At 59.1% G+C, this 21,462-nt stretch overlaps 1 protein-coding gene and 1 long non-coding RNA gene across 2 annotated transcripts in view; one reads left to right on the top strand and one right to left on the bottom strand.

The window, feature by feature from the left end:
• Window positions 1-9,327, bottom strand: part of SHISAL1 (shisa like 1) — a 144,109-nt gene extending 134,782 nt beyond the window's left edge. Inside the window, exon 1 of the mRNA XM_047786030.1 lies at window positions 9,007-9,327. The gene's annotated coding sequence lies outside the window, so the exon portion shown is untranslated. The remainder of the gene's footprint in view (window positions 1-9,006) is intronic.
• LOC125130559 (uncharacterized) lies at window positions 181-3,472 on the top strand. The gene is made up of 3 exons (XR_007135736.1): window positions 181-1,352; window positions 2,167-2,372; window positions 3,268-3,472. It is a non-coding gene; the product is annotated as an uncharacterized LOC125130559 (long non-coding RNA).
• Window positions 9,328-21,462: the final 12,135 nt, after the last annotated feature.

The following is a 21,462-nucleotide window of genomic DNA, read 5'->3' as shown; positions in this document are numbered from 1 at the left end:
TAAATCTTAGACCAGCCAGAAAAAACATAAAAAGGCAGAGGAAAATTTCTTCCTCTTCCACCTTAGAAGCAAGGCGGGCTTGGCTCCCAGCGGGAGTGCTGCGGAAGCAGGAGGGACCAGGAAGGGGTTGGGCTGTATCTGAAGGGGCTGCTGCAGGTCATGCTCGGCTAATCAGCTGGACGGTGTATGATGACAGGTGCTTTTCAGAACAAAGACATTGGTGGAAGTGCGGGGACTGGGCTGGAGGGGCTCTGAATCTTAAACTGGGCAATGGAGACCCAAGGCACCCAGGAGGAGATGCCTTATGTCCTGGAATGATGGCCGTTAAAGCACACCTGTCAGGCACTCGCTAAGGGCAAGGCTCTGTACTGCTATTAAGTCAAATGTGACAGCTTTACCATGTTGCAGCTGAGGCACAGAGAGGGTGAGCCCCTCATGCAAGATCACACAGCCCAGACCATCCATGGGCACAGTGCCGCCTCTTCGCCACGGGCCATGCCTCCAGGAGAGCCCACGGAGCAATCAGACACCAGCACAAAGCATATCTTACCGCCGGTGCCACCCTGGACCATACAGATCATTGCCAGCAACTGTCTGGGACATTTGCAGCTCACTTTACAGTTTGCAACCCATCTTTGCCCATATCATCTCCTGAGACCCTGTACACGCACTAGCCCTGCACGGCACCAACAGTTCTGCTTTTCAGACGTCAAGGGACCGACCCCAGCTCACGAGCTTATATCAAGAGCAAGAGTCATATCTGGGACTCACTCCTGGTCGGGCCAGCTGATCCCACCTGGCTAGAGTGTGGCCCCTACGCACAGCTGCCACCGTTCCCTGAGCCTCTGCTAGGCCCCAGGCCCTTCTGCTGCCCCCTCCTCTTACTGGGTCGTCTGCCCCCCACCGTATTGGCGTTCTGAGCCTTGCGTGGCAGATGAGGCCGCTTGAAGCTCTGACTGCTGGAGTCACTTGCCCAAGGTCACCCAGATGTTAGGTGGGGCTATAAGCTTGACGGAGTCAGGCTGCAAAGCCTGCGCATCTCCCTGCCACCCCCCACCCCACGCTGAGCAGGGGGCTGTGCATCGATTGATGACGGAGCTGGCGCCTGTGTGGCTGCCCCCCAATCCCAGCAGTTCTGCCCACCCTCTTCCTTCATTCCGGATGGCAGGTCCCAGGAAAAGCTCGTCTTAAAAGTGCAGAAGGCTTCCAGCGAAGCAGCCAGATGACATACCCGCTCTTCTCGGGAGCAGAACAGCCCTAGCGAGGAGGCACAATGAGCCCTCATTGTCCTCCAGCCTTTCATCACGTCTGATCCGCTTTCTCGGCAGACCTCCGCCGAAGCTAACTGGCAGGTGGGTGTGGGAGCCTTAGAGGAGCAGGGCGTCCTTTCAAGGGACTGATCTTGGGGTGATCACACAGCTTGGAAGGTGCATTTAGAGGACAGTCTGGCGCTGAGACGCAAACCCCAACGTGCGCACTGCGAGCTGCAGGCAGTGGCGCTCTGGCAGAGGCAGGAAGAGGTTTCTAGCGTCTGTGCTCCCGGCCAGGAAGCGGGGAGGGTTCGACTTTGTAGTCGTCCATTGGCCTGGACTAGAGGGCGGTGGGTTATTAACCCCAATAGGGACACGTGTGATGACACCCACCGCCCGCTGGTCCAGGCAGACACATTCGGTGCAGGGCAGGCTGAAGTGCATCTGGGCAGTGGAACTCCTGGGTTTTACCAATAGCCTAAGGTAACCCTAAAGAATTCCATGGCCCCATGTGGTCCAGTCCCCCAGCTCCTTTTTCTCTCTGCTCTTGGAACTCTTCTATCTCTCCTTCCACTCTCGCTCCCAGCTTATCACTCTTTTGCCTCCTGCCTCAGCCTGTTTTGACAGTTTTCTCTCCCCTCTGCCCACAGTCAGAATTCTCTACCCCACGGGAAAGCACCGGCCTTGCCCAGTGGTCAACCAGGAAACAGCTGGTTCTCCTGTCCCCTCACTAGGGATTGACGAGACGGAGCAGGAGGGTGGAGAAAGACAGCATTTTCCTTGGCTGGGAGAAGTCTCCCCTGTCAGGCAGCACTGCTGTGTCAGGGTGAGGATGCCCCCTATTTGAGAAAGGGCTCCTCGTGCCAGGCTCCATCAGCCACTGTACCCACCCTCAAGGAGTCCCTTCCCTTGGCAGAGAAAGACACATAGCCTCCATGGGGCCGCAGTCACGAGTGTCTTCCTGGACGTCTACACAGTCCAGCGGGGGGAGAAGGAGGAAGTCAGGACGGCTTCATGGAAGAGGTGATGTTTGAATCAGGAGGAGACACTTGCCAAGAGGACAGGTGTCCTCGGAGCAAAGGGAACAGCAAGAAGTGAGGCAAGAGCCCAGCTGAGGGCCAGGTATCAGACTCGTGGTGGCAGGGGGATGGTGGAGTGGCATTTAGGGGTAGGCAAAGAAGGGACAGGAGGGCAGAGTTTTCCGGGTAGAGGGAACAGCACGTGCAAAGACCTTGAAGACCATGGCGTGGGAACGGGCCTGGGGTGCCTGGTGCCTGGGGGACTATGTGTCCCCAGGGCCTGCCACTCCAACTGATGTCCCCAAGGGATGAGCAGCGCGGCTGCCTCTGTGCCAGCGGTGGGGTCACCATCCCACTGTATAGCTCAGGACAGAGCTTGGCCAAGGCCACGGTGGTCAGGGGGTGGAGGGTGGGCTCAGATATGGGTCCATACTTGCGTCTGCCTGCATCCAAGGCCTGCAAGACCTCATGCCTCTGAGCCCCCTCCAGTCCACCAAGCACATCGGGGGGACTGGGCTCTGAAAGTTCTGTCCGTCCCTATGGCACATGGCCCGCGGCTCTGGGTTCACCTGGTTCTGGGCCACCCTGGGCACTCAGCAGATACGTTTGGGCAACTCCTTATACAAGCTCTGCTCCGGGCCTGCTACCTGCTGAGTGACCTGGCAAGGCTCTTCCCCCTTCTGGGCCTCACCTGCAAGGTGGGGTTGGCCAAATGGAACATTCTGGAAGCCGGCACCCAGCCAGAGCCACACCTGGCAGAGGAGACACCTAAGTTAGGATCCTCATCCATCACTCTGCTTCTGATTCTTCTCTGCACAGAGGTTCAAGCCTTGGCTTTGCTACACACTGCAGGTGGCTTTGGCTGTGTCCCTAGCCCCTCAGAGCCCACGGTCCCACCTAGAGAATGACTAGGACACACCCCCGTGCAGGGCTGCAGAGGTAAGGACGAGGCGGTGGGCTCAGCAGCGGCGGCTCTTCCCTCTCCCCCCCACCTGCAGGACCACCACCTGGAGCTTCAAGATCACAAAGGAGCCCACCTGGAGGAGGGCACTCGGGAGGGGTCGAGGCTGCCCGGTCCCAGCGGAGGCCTCGGGGACCCAGATGTGCAGGCTCCAGGCATGAAGCGCCTCCTGCCAAGCTGATGGGATTAGTTCGCATGATGACAGGCCCCCAAGGGCCCTGGCGGGAGGGCAGCAGGAGGAAAGAACCAATTATTTCTTTTTGGTGGCTTTTGTTGTCTATTTTGGAGAAGGAAAGAGAAGGTACCCCCACTTCTGCTGGAAAAACATTTAATGCATTTAAATTGCTAAAGAGGACACTTCGGCTTCATTTCAGGGCCACTCCAGGCAGGGAGAGAAGGAGGGAGGAAAAGAGGGAGGGAGGCAGAGGGTCTGGAGAGAAGGAAAGCCAGGTGGAGAGAGAGACGGGAGAGACCCACGGGGGTGTGGGGCCAGGGGGCCCCGGGGAGATCTGGTGTGGCCCCGGCAGGCTGGGGTTTCTGGGCTGCTTGGTGGGAGCCTGCCCAGGGCAGGTTCAAGGTTGCTCCTGGGAGGAAGGGGGTGGGGGAAGCAGACCCTGAGCCTCCTCTCCGCCCCTGGGACTGAGGGAGGGCAAGACTAACTGCCTCCAGGTCCAGGTGGGTTTCTAGAGGTGCAGGCCCAGCAGAGGGGTGTCATCTGTGTCCCCCAACTCCCCCCAACCGTGAGGGGCAGGGTCTGGAGGCCAGGGCCCCCTCCCACACCCCCTTCCATCTCCTGCTATCAGAGGCGGCCCCAGAAAAGCAGTTCAGGGGAAAACCCTCCAAAGAAGACTCCAAGTTACAAGGCTACTGTCCCCCACCAGGTCGCCACGGATCCCGGCCAAGGTCGCCCAGGATCAGAAGAGGTCCTTTAAGAGATGTCCCTGGGAGGACAGCCGGCCACCCCTGGAGAGCCCCACGGGCCTGGCGCTGCGCGAGGTGCTTCGAGCAAATTAACTTGGATGGTTCTGCCAACCAGCCCCATGTGCAGGCAGGGACCCGAGGCCCGGGACAGCGAAGCACTCGAGACCCACAGGTGGCAGGGCTGGCCTTGTACCCAGACCCGCTGGCTCCTTAGTGGGCTCTCAACCATGGCCCCTTCTGAAGCAGGATAAAAAGGAGGCTTGCGGAAAGGACCCCAGCTGTCAGCTCCGGGTGGTGACCGACTGACAGCTTAATTCATGCTCTTCCTAAACTGGCTTCCACAGGACCCCTCTTAGAGGTTCAATCTTTTTTTTTTTTTTTTTTTTCAATCATTCATTTGTTAACACATGGGCTCCTGTCTTTCCTTTCCTGATTCTGACCTTGAACTGGCTTGGGGCTCCCTTGCGGGGGAGGGGGGTCCTCCTCCGTCCTCGGGGTTGGAGGGGGCACAAGGCCCTCCCAGGCCCCACCTCCCCGGCCCCCCTCCCCGATGTTCCCTCCTGCAGGGGGAGCAGGGGGGCCTCTCTCTGCGGTGGTCGCTGGGCCTGTTTCCCTCCAGAGTCTCAGCCGCAGGTGAGGAGTGATCAACCTCCCGTGCCTGTTTCCCTCTGGGACCCTCCGTGGCTCCCTCTCCCTGTCCCCCTTCCGGGTGCACAGGCTGCCACCCCTCCCAGCATTTGCACACCCTCTCCCCGCCCTCCTGGACCACTGACCCAAGCAGGAATCATCACCCCCCCCTTTTTTTTTTCCTTTTTAGGGCCACACCCGCGGCACATGGAGGTTCCCAGACTAGATGTCCAATCGGAGCTGCAGCTGCCGGCCTACACCACAGCCACAGCCATGCCAGCTCCTTAACCCACTGAGTGAGGCCAGGGACCGAACCCATGTCCTCACAGACACTACGTTGGGTTCTTAACCTACTGAACCACAACGGGAACTCCAGGACCCTGAAAGTGACGATAGAACTGGGACCCGCACCTCACGCTTCCCCAGGGCCTTTTGCCACCTGCCAAGCTGCAGGCCCCTCCCATCAGCAGCAGCTGCCCCTCCGGCTCTCGACTCCAAATGCCACCAAACAAAACCCCCCATGATGGGACTGTGTCAGTTTTGTTTTTTAACTCATCAGCCCATTTGCGGATGGATAAACAGGAGCTCCCAGAGGCTCCGGGGTGTGCCCAGGGGCACACAGCTACACCACTGGAGCCGCTTAAATCTAGGCCTTGCTGTCTCCACCTGGAAGGGTCCAGGGCTGTGCGGGGTGCGGGGTGCGGGGAGGGAATGGAAGAACATCCAGGACAAAGGCCTCTGCTCTCAGATCTGTTACCTTGAGTGCCCTCCCTGCCTGGGGGGTGGAGGGTGGGGGTGTCTTGAAATCTGGGGAGATGCGAGAGTATTTAACCTGGAAAAATAACTCCTCTTCCCTCTGTGTTTGCGAACGGCTGGTATTTAAATACCTCCGTAGCTTAAGGGCTTCGGGACTGTGTATTCTTTATTTTGCAAATTAATGGGAACTGGAGTATTTGTGAGTGACCTTTCAGCCACCGTCCTCTTGGCGGCCAGCTGGGGGCCCCTCGGGAGCTTCCATGTCCCCAGGCTCTGCCACAGTGGAGGATTAAAGAGAGGGGACAATTATAATTGAAGTAATGAGATCAGAGGTTTCCAGTTTACTGCTTAATTCGGAGCGGGTGCCAGAGGAGCTTAAGGCAGTTCTCAGGCAGGAGCTGCAGCAGAACTGCCTTTGAAAGGGGCCCCGGGGCTGTGCCCTCTGCCACGTCCAGGCCCCCGGGATGGCCCACGGCTTGCTCAGCAAGTGGCAGCCCAGCCAGCCAGTCTCTGCCTCCTGCTTTCTGCCCAGGCAGCGCCCCCTTCCAGATGCCCTCTGCCCCCTCCTCCTCCTACTGAAACCCCCTGATGGAGCCCCCTCCCCGCGGTGACACATCCTTGCTCCCCGTCTCTGCTCCATTCCTCTCCCTGGGCCCCCTCAGGCAGCAGCAAGGCCATTCACGAGCTGAGCTGGTTTGGCCTCTTGCTCTTCAGCCACAACCCAGAGGAGACGGAGCCTCAGACTGACAACACGGAGCAGACCCCAGACGGATCACGGCCTGGCCCAGCCCGGCCAGGCCCAACCAAGGTCAGCCAAACCCCAGACCCGCAGCAGGAAAAGCACGTTTGGTTGCTGCAAGGCACAGAGATTTGGGGGTTGTTTGTTACACAGCACCGTTGCAGCAAGAGCTGACCAGTACAGTGGAGATGTGCCTGCCTCCAAAGCGGGGAAATCCCCGGGAAAGATGCCACCCTGACTGCCAGCATCAGTCTGGATAAAGTGACAAGAGCTAAGCCCAGCAGGGCACCCCTAGGGTGGATTTTACCCTCAGCCTAGAAGCTGGGGGGTGGTATGTGGACAGGGGTAGGCACCAGCCAAGAGCACAGCCTCCGGACGTGTGAGCTGAGCTCTGGCGCCGGCAGCAGGCCTGTCAGTGTGGCCAGCAGGCACGGCGGGTTCCAGCAGCCCCTCTACCTCCCTCTCCGTGTTAAAGTCCACATGCAGTCGCACCGATGGCTGGATGTGTAAGAGAGCTTGTCAAGCATGTGGCCCTGGCCTGACATTTGGTCACTGGCACGCAGGGTCACTGTCGCTAAGGCAGGGACATGTTCGGTTTCAGGCCTTTGCTACAATGCTCCTGTGACCTCGTCATGGGTCCACAGACGGCCGCCACCTCCGGCACCCCCAGCCTCCCGGGCATCACAAAGGCCGTGCAGGTCAGAGGCGGCTCTTGGGGACAGGCCCGCTTCAGAGGCGCTGGAGGCAGAGGCGGGGCGTCCACTCGCACACGTAAGACAGGAGCTGAGTTAGCCGGGACGGAAACCGGCTTGAGGAGGAGGCCTGCTCCTAAACCGCTGCCTCTGACCATGACTCGGGCCTCGCATGTTCCCGGGGCTCCACCCGCCCCTCTGGAAGGTGACCCGAGTGCCCTGGACCCAAACCCCTCAGCTTGCCATGTGGGCGGGGGCAGCACCAGGCCATGGAGGGCGAGAGGATATCTCAGCAGTGTTGTCCTCGTGGTCCCAGCCACACGGGTTGGTGTGAATGTCAAGTCAGAGTGGCCGTGCCCTCGTGTGTGTGTGTGTGTGTGAAACCGACATGCACTGTTGCACACCCACTGTGTGCCAGGCTCTGTGCTGACAAGTCCTGGCCCCCAGGGCACGTGTCTAAAGCAGAAGAGGCCATCCTGGTATAGAAGCATTTACTCTCCGTGCAAGATGTCTCACTTCCTACCCAGAAGCTCTGCCAACCTCTACAGCCCCACAACAAGGCAGCCTCCCCCCATTTGCCTGGTGGGAAGACTGAGGCTCAGGGACCAAGTATTTCACCAAGACCCGCGCAGCCGGGGAGCAGTAGCATCAGGAGCAAGCCTGAGTGGAGGTTTCAGCCTGATGCTGACAAGACTCAGTTGCTGGTCTTGGTGACGCGGGCAACAGAGGAGAATAGGAAGTCGCACAGAAGCAGGGGGTGGTGGGATGGGTTTACTGGGCTGGTGAGCAGGCAGCAGCCCCTGAGCAGGGCTCTGGGAGATCGTGGGAGAAGGTCGAAGGGCACCAGCTCCTGGAGGTGACTCTGAGGGACCAAACAGGTAGCAAGCAGGGTGAAGGGGGGGCACGGAGGCCCGGCGTGAAGGCTCCTTGTGTTTTCGCAGGAAGGATGTGTCCAGCCTGAGCCCAGGCGCCACTCAGCATCTCTCCACAGACCACACGAGCGCCTACCTCCGGCACCAGCCCCGCCCTCCTTCCTGCAGCCTCGTGCCTGGAGCCACGTACCACAGCCCCCCGCTCCAGCCGAGCCTGTCTGGAGGCTGGAGAGAAACCATCCTGATTAATCCCACATCCTAAGTGACACCCTGCTGGGTGCCCAGAAGAGGCCTGGGCGGCCCTCACAGGGCCGGTCCAGTCCCCTCTCCCAGCACCTGCCCTGCTGAACGACATGGGGAAGGCGGCCAGCCTCAGCCCCCAGCCCCTCTCCCCGCCTTCCTCATCCTGGAACCGGGAGGCGGCGGGAGGCGCACCTATCACCTCGCCCTTAGGTGAACACCTGCCCCAGGGATTAGGCGCAGAAAGTCAGATTTGACAGCCTGTCTGAGCACGGGGGCCAAAGGTGCCAAGATCCCAGACGGGGGCCCACGCTTCACCTCGGCCCCATCATGCCCAGCTCAGTGCCCAAAGCAGCCCCACCTTTTACTGGAAGGTTTCTCCCTGTGAACCCTGAAATACAATGCAGAATCGGGGATCTCAAAACCTGCCCAGAGAAACGGGTGTCTCTGGCATGTCTCCCCATCTTCCAAGAGATCTCTGCCCAAACAGTGCTTCCAACCAGGCTGGCGGCTGCCTCCCATCCCTCCGGCGGGACCACGGCCCTCTGTCCTTGCCCCCCACCCACCGTGGGGCTGAAGGGGGAGATGATGGTTCTCCCTAGAAGGCTCCAGACTCCCTGCAAACTTGCAACCCTGCACGGCGCCTGCCTCCAAACTTCACCTTGGCTCCTGCAGACGCGTCAACCTGCAGCCGGCTTCTACTTAAGCCACCAGGACCCTGATATTTCCGCGCTGGCTGAGAGCATGCGGAGCTGGAAAGGGCAGGATTTTCCCCACCAGGCTGGGGGCGCGGAGCAGGGAGGGACGTGGCAGTGCCCCCCACCGACCTGGATCCCAGGAGTTGAGGGCGGACACCAAGCCCCCAGAACCCCTCTCACCCCCAGGCTCACAGCTCAGTCCTCTGGGGCCTGGGGAGACATCCCCCTTACCTGTGCTGAGGCTTGTCGCTATCCGGCACACGGACGGTCCCTCCAGGCGTCCCCGGCGTCTGCCCCCAGCCCCTTCCAGGGGGGCAGCTATAGCCTTGCTCTGTGGCGCACGTCCCAGGTTGGGGCATATGTGTCCTGTGCGTGGCGCAGGTGGTGGTGGGTGCCTCCGGGAGCCGGGGTGGAATATTCCTGGCTGCCACCTGCCACCAGCCTGTGCTGAGGGCCAGCTGCCTGACGAGGACAATCCGGCCGGGCCAGGCCCACTGTCATCTGCCAGGAGCGCCAGGCGTCAGCTTTCTCTCACCAGGCGCCCGCCGGCTGCTCCCAGGCTCAGGCGAGTGGTTTATTTTTAGAGCCCGGCCCTTCCCCAGACGCCAGGATCCCAGCTGAGATTTCCAGCGGCTCAAACTAGCCCATTCTGGGCTGAGTTGTCGCTTTCTGGGAAGGTTCTAGAAGGGAGAGACAGAGGCATTTAAAGGGTGTGGTCTCGGTGTCCTCATCCGAGAAGCGGGAGCCAGACCAGGGGACATCCCTCTGGTGAGGACGGCCCCCAGCTCAGGGCCCAGGCGGGGATTCTGCTCCGGCCAAACGGTGCTTCCCTCCCAAGGCGGCCCCAGTTTCTCCATCTGGAAAGGGACGGAGCGCCCTGGGGGCACCTGCCCAGAGCAGGGCTGGGGTCCGAGAATGGGCTGGAATGAGGGCTCGCCGTTAATGTCCACTCTGTGCCTCTCCCCAGCTGGACTGAGGTCTCAGGATGGCAGGGCCCTGGTCTGTCTAGTTCATGGGTCTATTCCAAAGTCTGTGCACATAGTAGGTGCTCGGGTCCTGTTTCATAAGGAGGGGAACATATGCCCCTTCCCCCCAAGCCCACCACGAGTCTCCAAAGACCTGCAAGAGCTAAACAGACAGGAAAAGAACCTGCCCGGTCCCCTGCCAGAGGGTGGCAGTGCCAGGCTCCTGAGGGAGGGGGTACTCAAACCCAGATCATTCCTGGCCCCACCTCTGTCCAAGAGCCAACTCTGGAACCTTCCTCTTTGGCGATTTGGTGCTGGCCTGGCACACTGTCCTCATCAGGCACCCGAAACATCATCTCCTTTGCCCACCCAAAGCCAAGGATGGGGTGTCGGGACCCAGGGGTGGCTCCACCTTCGGAATCAGTCTGTTGCCCTGGGGGGCGGGGAGGTGGCTCAACCTGGTTCTGGACGTTTCCTTCAGGGTCGTGCTCTCCCTCCTGCCAAGTCGGGCAGCGGTTCCCACTCCTGGGGCTGGTGGGGCTGCAGGAACCATGGGGAAGGCGCCGGGCGCACGGTAGGCCATCAGTGTCTGCTCATCTGCTTTGCCCCAGCCTGTAGGGAAGAAAGTGCCCTGGTTTGTGCGTGGCGCATGCGTGTGCGTGCATGTGTGCATGCGTGCGTGTGCATGTGTGCGTGCATGTGCATGCGTGTGCGTGCATGTGTGCATGCGTGCGTGTGCATGTGTGCGTGCATGTGCATGTGTGTGCGTGCGTGTGCATGTGTGCGCATGTGTGCATGCATGTGTGTGTGTGTTTGCTGAATGTGCCGTAGCCTCGGTGCAGAGGGTGGGCCAGGCCGCCTCTCACACAGCAGGCGTAGCCCCTTTAGAGACCTGCAGACACAGGTCTCCTGTCCACACCCCTGTCCCCCTGTGTCTGGGGTGTCCACCCTTCCTCTCAGCCACCCCGGGCCAAACGCCACTTGCTTCCTATATTGGGGACGGTCAGGCCTGTCTCCCAAGGCCACAAGAGGGCTGGGGGCTAGGAAGGCCCACACCCACCCCCCAACCCCGTGCCCTCGGGAACAGGCGACAGGTTGCCTAGAGGCTGTGATGCAGCTGCAGCCACTGGAGGCCCACCCCGGAGATGGAGCTCAGCCCACCCTCCAGACCCAGGGCTGCTCACAAGCAGGGGAGGGGCTCGGCTCCATGACCGGCACCCTGGGGGTGGCTGACCAGGCCCCATCACAGGTCCCTTCGAGGACCCAGGTTGTGCCCTGGGGCAGAGAGCCGCCTGCCACACCCCTGCCAGGCAGGTCTCCCGGAGCCTCTGTTCTGCAGGCGCCTGCCCAAGACCGTCTGTGCTCTGTGCCCCTGACCTGGCTCACGCCTGTCTCTTCCACGGGGTAGAAACGCCCCCAGGCAGGACCTTGCTTCTGCAGGGCCGGGAGCATCCTCCGTTCCTATTCATTGGTCAAGCGAACGAAACCCCCAGAAGCGCTCAGGGATTTGGAGCCGGCCGTGTGATGTTCCCCTGTGCAGCCCCTGCACACCGTTTTCTGAACACTATATTCCGGGCAAATGCTCACAGTCTGAGAACGTGCGTACGGCGGATTACAGGCCGTCCAGCCCAGCCCAGCCGGTCACCGATCCACCCTGGTCGCCTGTGTCCTGCGGCAGGTGGAGTTGTGATGGTAACCCCTGTGGTGGGAAGGCGGATGGGTCCATTCAGCCACCCGGACTCCTCCCCGCCTCCACAACTACTGTGGAACCCCTACTGTGTGCAGGTGCTCTCTTGGTCCTGGGGGTCCCAGGGGAGTGGGATGGATGAGAAGTCCATTTTTCCGGGCTTGCATCAGACAAGGCAGGACCCAGGAGATTCCAGGTACAGGGAGGCAAAGGAGAGGAGAGCAGGGCCCCCTTTTAGCAACAAGCCCCCTTTCCCAGCCCCCCCGGGGGTCTCCTGGGCCCGTGGCCTCCCTGTCACTCCCTGAGGCCCCAGGCCCCGCCCCTGCTTACGGGACCCCAACTGAGTCCAGGGGTCTGGGCTCTGGTCTGAGCATTAGAGGGGCCCCGGGGACGGTCACCCCATAGGGCCAGAGCCCAGAGTATCCGTCCCCTCTTGTGAGTCCTGCCTGCCCTGCGTTTGGTCACCTGGTGAACCCCCTGGATTCTCCCCTGGGGGCTGACAGTCCCCACAACGCACCCCACATTCTGCAACCTGATGGCCACGGCACTCCCATCCACACCTAAACTCGGGGCTTCTACTACTAGGTCCCCCTTCTCTGGGGGGCTGTGAAAAACCACACCCGCCCCCAGGCTGGGGGCCCCGAGCAGAGAGGAGAGAGAGTGGCAGCTGGCCGCCCTGTCACTCATGGGATTCGGGGAGGGGCTGGGAGAGACGGAGCCACCGTGAGACGAGGCGAGAGCCGGTGGAGAGGAACAGGGGAGAGAAAGGGACATCCAGACCCAAAGCGACGGAGACAGACAGACAGAGGCACAGGAGAGAGAAGCGGCAGAGAGGCCCTGAGCAGGACGGCCAGCCCAGGGTCCCAGCACACGAGAGAGAGGAGAAGAGGCAAAGGGAAGGGAGACAGGGCTTCCCTTCCTCCAGGAAGCCCTCTGGGCTCTGAGCTCCCATTGTTTCGCCCCTTTCAGCTTTGTTCCCCCAGGCGGGGCCCCGCCTGATCCCCTCTGGCCCCTGGCAGCTACCTGGTCCCTCCGCAGGGTCGCAGGGTCGTGAGGACTGTGAGGAGGAGCCAAGGGGGGACAGCGGGCGTCGACCTCGCCTCCCCACAGTGAGCAAAACCCGTCCTGAGGATGCCGGGGACAGCTGGGCCTGGGGGACAGGAGGGTCGGAGGAGGAGGCCCCCTTCCCCACGGGAGGAACAGCGCACGGCCGGCAAGCAGGCTCTGCCGCCCAGAAGGCGAGGGCAGAGGGGGGCCTGCAGTGCCCGCCCCCCGGCCTCGGGCTGTGGGTTGAGAAAGTTTTCTAGCTCGGGCCTGGCCGGTGGTCCCACCTTCCCTGGCATTTCATGGATGAGAAAAACAAGGCCAGGAGGGCCAGAGTCACGTACCCGTGCCCCCCGCCCCAGCCCCTGCAGCCTCTCTATCCCTTTGGGCCCCTCCAGTCCCTTCAGCAGCCTTCCCGGTGGGTGGGGAACACTCGCACACCTGCGGTGATGGGCGCTCACCACCTGCCAAGGCAGCCCCTCCATGGACACAGCAGGCACTCCAGCTGTGCCCCCGGCCTCTCCATGGATGCAGAGGGCACTCTGGCTGTGCCCCCAGCCCCTCCATGGACACAGCGAGCACTCCAGCTGTGCCCCCGGCCTCTCCATGGATGCAGAGGGCACTCTGACTGTGCCCCCAGCCCCTCCATGGACACAGCGGGCACTCTGGCTGTGCCCTCAGCCCCTCCATGGACACAGCGGGCACTCCAGCCCTTCCCGTCTCTGTGGCTCAGGGACCAGAGGCTTTGCCTATAGTCCTGGGGACTTGGGTCCCTCTCTGTGCCTGTGACCACGTCCCTGGGCCTTTGAAACTTGAGGTAGAACGGCCTTGGTGAAACCCCTTCTCTTGAGTGAGACTAACCAGAGCTTCCCACCGGCCAGGCGTGTTTCGGGGCTCGCCTGTGACTCCCAAGCCCGCCGGCATCAACCCCCATCACCAGCACTTTGCTTACTTATGAATTGTGGGTTGCCCCCATTCTGGAAGGTCAAAGGTCAGGCCAAGGGCGCAGGGCCCTGTCTGTCTTGTTTACTGCTGTGTGTTCAGCAACGACCCCTGCTGAGCACAGACCGAGTGATCGATGGGTATGAACTGCCAATCTGAGGATCTGGACCAAGAGGGAAGACGCACAGCCCGGGGGTCCTTTCTCCTGGTTCCCGGCCCTACTGGGCCACATACACACGTGGCTCCTAGGACCAAGGCTCAGCCTGCCCCCGCCCTGAGCCCACCCACCCCAGCTCATCCAGTGTCATCGAGCCCAAATGGGGGCCTGGGGGCCGGGACCAGCATTGCATGGGCAGGAGCCCAGGGGCCAGAATGCGGCCCAGTCAGAACAGCTGCACCATTGGTTGAAAAAATTGCTCTTTCTCTGCCTGTTCATTTTTCTTCTTTTTAAAAACTCTCTGTTCTGGAGTGCTCATGATTTTTTTTTTGGCCAAGCTGAGGCACGTAGAAGTTCCCTGGCCAGGGATCGAACCTGAGCCACAGCAGTGACAAGGCTGAATCCCCAACTCATGAAGCCACCAGGGCACTCAGGGGTGGATAATTTTTATTGGTCTGTTTTTAAAATCCCGTATTTGTCCCCCTGTCATCTCTAATACAGTGTGAAGCCAATCCAGTGAATTTTTCATTGCAATTATTATTCTTTTTAATTCGAGAGTGTAATTTTTTAGTATTTTCATTATTCTGTAGAGTTGTTGAGTTTTCCCATTTGTCCACTTATTAATACAGTATTCTTTAAAATTTTTTTTTTTTTTTTTTGGCTGGGCCCATGGCATGCAGAATTTCCTGGGCCAGAGATCAAACCCACACCACAGTGGTGACCTGAGCCACAGCAATTACAATGCCAGATCCTCAACCAATAGACTGCCAGAGAATTCGTCTTTAATTTCGTTCCTTCTTTCTTTGTTTTCTTTCTTTCTTTTTTTGCTTTTTAGGACCCCAGCCATGGCATATGGAGGTTCCCAGGCTATGGGGTAGAATCAGAGCTACAGCTGCCAGCCTACACCACAGCCACAGCAACACAGGATCCAAGCCACGTCTGTGACCTACACCACAGCTCATGGCAACATTGGATCCTTAACCCACTGAGCGAGGCCAGGGATCAAACCCGAATCCTCATGTATACTAGTCAGGTTCATAACCTGCTGAGCCATGAAGGGAACTGCCTGCCAGGAGGAAGGAGCATAACTGTTGGCTGGGGAAGGGCTAGCTGGGTGCCAGTTGTTCTATCTCGGCCGCACCCACGTGGCTTCCTTCTCTGGCCTCCGATTCTACTTTGAATAGAATTCAAGGTCTCTATTTGGTCTTCAAGGCTCTGCAATCCTCACTTCCTTCTCAGATTTCATCCTCATGCTGTACTGGCCGCAGGCCCAGAGACCCTCCCTCTGTCCTTCAAGCACAGCAAGCTCCTGCTGCCTCAGGGCCTTTGCACCTGTTCCCGCTGCCAAAAGTTCTGAACCTGGATCTCTGTGTGACGGCGGATCAGGTGTCAGTTCCAGACCACCTCTTCCGAGACCCTGTCCCGGGCTCGCCTCTGTAACAAAACCCAGAGTCCTCCCGGCCCCAGCCTTTCTATCCGTGTTATAGACACGGATTGACACCCGTTATCACGCTGTCCAAGGTTTATCTGCTCATCCTCTGTCTCCCTGAACAGAACACGTCCCCCAGGGAGCCAGAGGAGGTCTGTCCGGGAACCAGGCACAGGCCTGGGACACTTGGTTCCTGTAGGATTTTAATTGGCCCCTCGCCTTCCTCTGACACCTGCCTGAGACCTTTATTTCCGGAACCAAGAGTCATTTCCTTGAAAGCGAGGGCAGAGCGGGGTCTCGCCCCTCGTGCTCCCCCCTCGCCGCCAGCCGTCTGCCAAGTTGCCACCTTCCATCAGCAGCAGCCCCTCCTCCACATGCCTGCTCTCTCTGCTCCAGATGGAACCAGACACAACCCGTCCTTGTGGACGCATCCAAAGCCTTAATAATGCTCCCCCCGCCCCCGGGGCCAAGTCAGAGGAAACAGCAGGACGTGCCACAGCCAGGCCTGAGACAGGGGACATAGAAGGGGACTCAGGGGAGCCGGCCTCAGAGCCCCTGGTCCCAGGGGATGGCGATGGGTGGAACAAGGCCATGAGATCAGGAAGCCAAGACAGAGGGCATTACGTCCTACAGCTCATGTGGCGGGGGAGGCACAGCCTCAAGGAGAGGGATTCCTGTGGGACCCCAGGAGACGGGCTCATGGAGGAGGGGAAGCAGGAGGGCCTGGCACCCATCCATCCAGCTCCCTGGCTGCACAGAAGAAGCACAAGTGTCCATAAAAACATGCCCATGCCTGAGGTCTCCCCACACCTACTCAGCCAACAAGATATTGATGGCTGGGGCCACTGGCATCGGTACTGTCACGAGGGCCCATGTGCGTGAGAGGTGTGCCCGGGACTGAGGACAGGATGGTGTCTCGGAGCCCGTGGAGCCCTGCTCTGTGCCCTGGTCCCCTCTCCCGGGGCGGGCGGGCTCAGGGGCCTGCCCCTCCCTGCAGGTTTAATAAACTGTTTAAAATTCTAAATCGAGAGCGACAGCTTTCTTCCAGCTGACAGTTCTGACCATGATTGAGAGTTGTTTTCCTCTGTTTCCAGAGGCAGGCAGGAAATAAGAAATCTCACTTGCTGTTAAGCCTGACCTTGGCCTGAGTCTCTCTGGATCCGGGGGTGGAGAGGACTCAGAGGTCTCCCCCCACCCCCACCCCACCCGTGTCCTGCCCCCTTCTCCTCTGCTGTGGTCCCCGAGAGAAGGAACAGAGGACACAGTCACCCTGGACCAGCTGATGGAACCCTCGGAAGTCTGCCCAGCCTCAAAGATACCGTTTCTTCTATTTTCTCTCTCTCTCTCTCTTTTTTTTTTTTTTTTTTTAGAGCTGCACGGGTGGCATATGGAGGTTCCCAGGGCAGGGGAATCAGAGCTGCAGCTGCTGGCCTACACCACAGCCTCAGCCGTGCAGGATCCAAGCCGCATCTGCGACCTGCACCACAGCTCACGGCAACACCGGATCCTTCACCCACTGCATGAGGCCAGGGATCCAAACCGTGTCCTCATGGATCCTAGTTGGGTTCTTAACCCACTGAGCCACAACAGGAACTCCACCAGCTCTTTCTTAAAGATGAGACTGTGTCCCCTGAAACCATCCCTGAATGTTCTAGAACCAGCTTCTGCAAGGACACCTCCCCGGCCCTTGTCTGGGAGGAGCATGAGACAGCTGGTGGCACAGGGGATGTGGGGGTGGGGATGTCGGCCAGTCCTGGGTTCGAAGCCCACCTGTGCTTCAGAAGCCGACGGCTCCCCTGGGGCCTCCTCTGAAGGCACGGGGCGGGGACAGGGGAGAAAAGGCCTGTGGAAGTCCTGCAAACGTGCCGACCCCATGCTCGTCATCATGGCAACGAGGACAATTCCTGTGTCCCGGGAAGGCCCTTTGGAGTCCCAGCCACCTTAGAACAAGTGGGCAGCCCGCCCTGGACTAGGCAGGGAGCCTGCTCCCTTCGGTGGGGAATTTCTGGGGTGTGAGTTACGCCCAGCCCCGCTTCGCCCTGCACCCTGCGTCCTCCTCCTCCTCCTCAGCAGCGGGACCTCTGGGCTGGTCATAGAAGGGAAATAATGAGCAGGGCCTGGCCCACTCCCCCGCGGTGTATGCGGCATCATCTGTGAAACTGGCTCCCTGCAGACGGCCCCCTCCCCCATGGTCACCTCCTCCCAGGTCCTGGCTCAGCTGGTGAGGCCTGGGCTTCAGAGAGGCCAGGGGCATGCGCTTGACCCTGGGAGGCCAGGCAGCTTTTCTTACACATGTTGCAGGCGTCTTGGGGCAGGGGGTCCTCTCGTGTTGAAGGCGTCCCAGCTTTTCCCTGGTCCAGGCCCGGAAAATGCTTTGCACCCGTCCCGCCTCTCCTCTGCTGATGCCTTGAAGGCGTCATTCCTTTCGCAGGGCCAGAAAGCTTTGCCTGAGTCCCCACTGGGCTTCTGAATCCTTCTCAACACTTTCCCAGGCATCTCTGCTGCTTGGCGAGGATTGGCATTTGAGATGAACCTGATTTGCCCGCCCTGCCCGAAGTTTTCCAACTCTGGAATCCAAGAAAAACGTTAACTCCGGCGAGAAGCAGCCAGGAGCTGTATCCGGGGGTCCCTGGCCACCTCTTCTTTGGAGAAGGCTTGGGGGGGGCACCTCTCCTTTGGAGGAGACTGGGGCCCTGAGAGGGGGGTAGGTGTGACAGCACCGGGTCCCCGAGGCTCCCAGCCTGCTGCCTGGCTTCCCCTCCCCCCCCAACCCCCTGACTCCCTGCCCCCAAGTTGAGTCCTGGTGCCCTTGGAGGGATGAGCTGAGTCCCAGTGGGCCAGGGTCAAGTCCCAGCTCTGCCACCTCAGTAACTCAGACAGTTAGTGAATGTCTCTGATCTTCAATTTTCCCTTCTCAATGTTATGAAGAATAGCTCTGAGTTAGTAGATGATATTTCATTGATTCTAGGATGCAGAGTTTGTCAGTAAATCCTTTTTTTTTTTAATGGCCACACCCCGGCATACAGAAAAGGGTCAGAGACTGAATCATAGCCTCAGTTGCAGCCACACCGGATCATTCACCCACTGTGCCAGGCAGGGTATCCTGAGCTACTGTGGTCAGATCCTTTTTTTTTTTTTTTTTTTGGTCTTTTCTAGGGCCACACCTGCGGCATATGGAGGTTCCCAGGCTAGGGGGTCTAATCAGAGCTGCAGCTGCTGGCCCACACCACAGCCACAGCAACACGGGATCTGAGCCATGTCTGTGACCTACACCACTGCTCACGGCAACGCTGGATCCTTAACCCACTGAGCAAGGCCAGGGATCGAACCTGGGTCCTCTTGGATGCTCGTCGGATTCGTTAACCACTGAGCCACGGCAGGAACTCATCAGTGATTCTTCCGGGTTTGTAAAATACAAGGGTCTCGAAACCGGCAGCATCTTCAATGTCTCGGGACACGGTGTGTACAGCAGTAGAACCGTGCTGGGCGCACAGTAAATACTAAAAGCATTAGCCATGAGCAAGTCCATATAAAGTCTCGATCTTGCTCCATCGTCCTCCCCTGACCCTCTGGTTCAAATATGGCAAATCAAAATCCCTGAAAACAGGCCCTGTCCTGGGGCTTCCAAGACTGTGTGCAGGAAAGCGGGGGTGTGCAGATTCGTACCCCAGGTGGGGGGCTTCATGCATGTCCCCTCCCCCGATGGGCTCACTGCACTCAGGGTCCTGCTTATTTTTCTCACAGCAATAAGATTTTTCTGCAGGAAGATTTTTCTTGGTTGCATAGTATTCCATCACACAAAAATAAAAATGGTCTGTCCTTTTCCTAAGAAGCCCCCGTAGGGTGTAGTCAGGGCTGGTTCACTTCTCCGTGTCATAGAGAATTTCCTTGTTCTTGTCATTAGTGATGCCCCAGGATAAAGGCCTTCAGGGTAAATTTTGGAGAGAAGTGATTAGATTTTTCAAAGCAGGTCCTTGGTCTTTTTTGTTGTTTTCAGGGCTGCACCTGCAGGTTATGGAAATTCCCAGGCTAGGGGTGGAATCAGAGCTGCAGCTGCCGGCCTACACTACAGGCAGAGCCACGCGGGCTCCTTAACCCACGGAGTGAGGCCAGGGATCAAACCCACATCCTCATGGTTCCTAGTCGGGTCCTTAACCTGCTGAGCCACAATGGGAACTCTGGGCTTTGGTCTTTATAATCGGCTTGCAAGTTTTACCCCAGTTTACAGACGAGGCAAACAGTCTCAATTCAATTCCACTGAGCGAGTGTCCCCATTCAGTCAAGGTCGCCCAGAAAGCTGGCAGCAGACCAGGACTCACCCCGCAAGCCGGAAAAGACTCGCCCCCACTCTGGGTTTGAAACACCTGTCTCCAGGCCTCCGGGAGGCCTGAGAAACATCAGAAGAACCTTAAAAGGTTTCCTCTGCTCAGACTTCTCCGGGTCTGCACCGCCGCACACAAGGAAGGCTGGAGCCTTGGGGGCCAAGTTTCCGACAGCCAGGGATTTGTAGGTGTTTATTCTGGTCCGGGGCGGAGGGGGAGTGGCCGGTCTGGGCGGCTGGGCCATCTCATTTCCATCCACACTGCACGTCTCTGCTTTTCTCTGGAGCATTCTCTCCCCACCGGAGTGGCTGACCCGGTCACCAGGCCGTGAATTAATTACACGCAGGGACCACAGCCTCTGTCAAGGAAGGCAGAAAAGCAATTTTACAAAAGAAACCCCTTTTTCTCGCTTGGTGGCTTTCATTGTGGGAGGAAGGGACAATTATAAATTACATCGGAGCTATTCTGGGGCTGCGGGCGGGGAGCTGGGAGGAGCCTGGTCTCAGCTCTCCAGCCAGGGCCGACTTGCTGGCTTGCCAGGGGCCAGGCCAGGGGCCATTTCCTCTCCTAGTCCCGCTGTCCCTGGCCAAGGGACCAGGGTCATGCTGCCAGGAGCCACCCGGTACCCCTGTGAGGCTGATGGTGGTTCGTGGAAGCATGTTCAGAGCACAGCATCGGGAGTTCCCGTCGTGGCGCAGTGGTTAACGAATCCAACGAGGAACCATGACGTTGAGGGTTCGATCCCTGGCCTTGCTCAGTGGGTTAAGGATCCGGCATTGCCGTGAGCTGGGGGGTAGGTGCAGACACGGCTCGGATCCTGCGTTGCTGTGGCTGCGGTGTAGGCCAGCAGCTGTAGCTCCAGTTAGACTCCTAGCCTGGGAGCCTCCATGTGCCGCGGGTGTGGCCCTCAAAAGACAAAAAAAAGAAAAGAAAAGAAAAGGAAAAGGGGTCTTTGCAGATGGGATCCAGTCACAGACCTCCGGCTGACCTTCTCCGGGAGCATCCGGGTGAGCCTGAAATCCAACGACAAGGGTTCTTATAAGAAACAGAGGGAATTCCCTGTGGTCTAGCGGTTAAGATTCAGCGCTTTCACCGCTGCAGCCCGGGTTCAAGCCCCGGTCTGGGAACTGAGATCTTCTATGGAGGAAGGAAGGAAGGTAAGAAAGAAGGAAAAAGAAGGGGCGAGAACACAGGCAGAGAAGGGACCGTCGGATGGCCCCCCAAATGGAGATGGGACTGATGTAGTTACAAGCCAAGGGAATCCAGGGGGGTGCTGGCAGCCCCCAGAAGCTGGAGGGGGCAGGAGTGGGGGCTTGGAGGCAACACAGCCCTGCTGACACCTGCATTTCAGACTTCTGGCCTCCAGGACTGGAGAGAAAATCTGATGTTGTTTTAAGCCGCTACCTCTGAGGTGCCCTGTGGTGGCAGCCCCAGGACCCAGCACAGCTTGTCCGTGCCGAAGGCAAGGAGGACCAGCGAGGGAGGAGCCGGCCCCACCCACCCTGCAGGCGCTCTGGGCCGGGGGCGTCTGCAGAGGCGTCTCAACCCCTCTGCATGGCCTGTCAGTCACAAGGCCACAGCCAGGAGAGGGGGTGCCACCCGGTTGGGGGGGGGGTGGTTCTCTACGCGCGGAGCGTGGGCCTCGTCACAGGCAACAGGAGGGATGGGTGTGCTGTCCCCAGAGGCATCTGGGCGACACGCGACAGTTTCCACCGCAGAGAGGCTGACAAAATCGTCTGCATAAAAGTGGAAACTCCTATATGGCACAAGAATGAAAACAAAGTCTTAAAGACATATGCCGGTGGAAGAGAAAGCGCTCGCCACATATATAACAAAAGCTTAATAGCTGTCTTTGCAGGCAGCGTGGTAAAAGGCAAGAAGAAAAACACAAACAGGAGGAAAGGGGGTAAAATAGGGAAGGAGAGGAAAAAAAAAAAAACGGAGAAAACATGGTCACCTTGACTCGCTTTCGGGGAACTGAACTCCGAAACGAGGCTGGGTTCGCGCTCACCCATCACCACGCCAACAAAGAGGGCCCTGACCTCACTGTTGCAAGAGCTGGCCCTCCTGGCGTCCCCTCCAGGGGTGAGCCGGGCCTGTTTTGGTGGAAGACCAGTGACCTCAAAACCATAAATGCACAC

The sequence above is a fragment of the Phacochoerus africanus genome, chromosome 7, assembly GCF_016906955.1.
Source record: "Phacochoerus africanus isolate WHEZ1 chromosome 7, ROS_Pafr_v1, whole genome shotgun sequence".
Taxonomy (NCBI): domain Eukaryota; kingdom Metazoa; phylum Chordata; class Mammalia; order Artiodactyla; family Suidae; genus Phacochoerus; species Phacochoerus africanus.
Note: the sequence above shows the minus strand (reverse complement) of the source record. Positions and strands in the feature narration are given on the sequence as shown.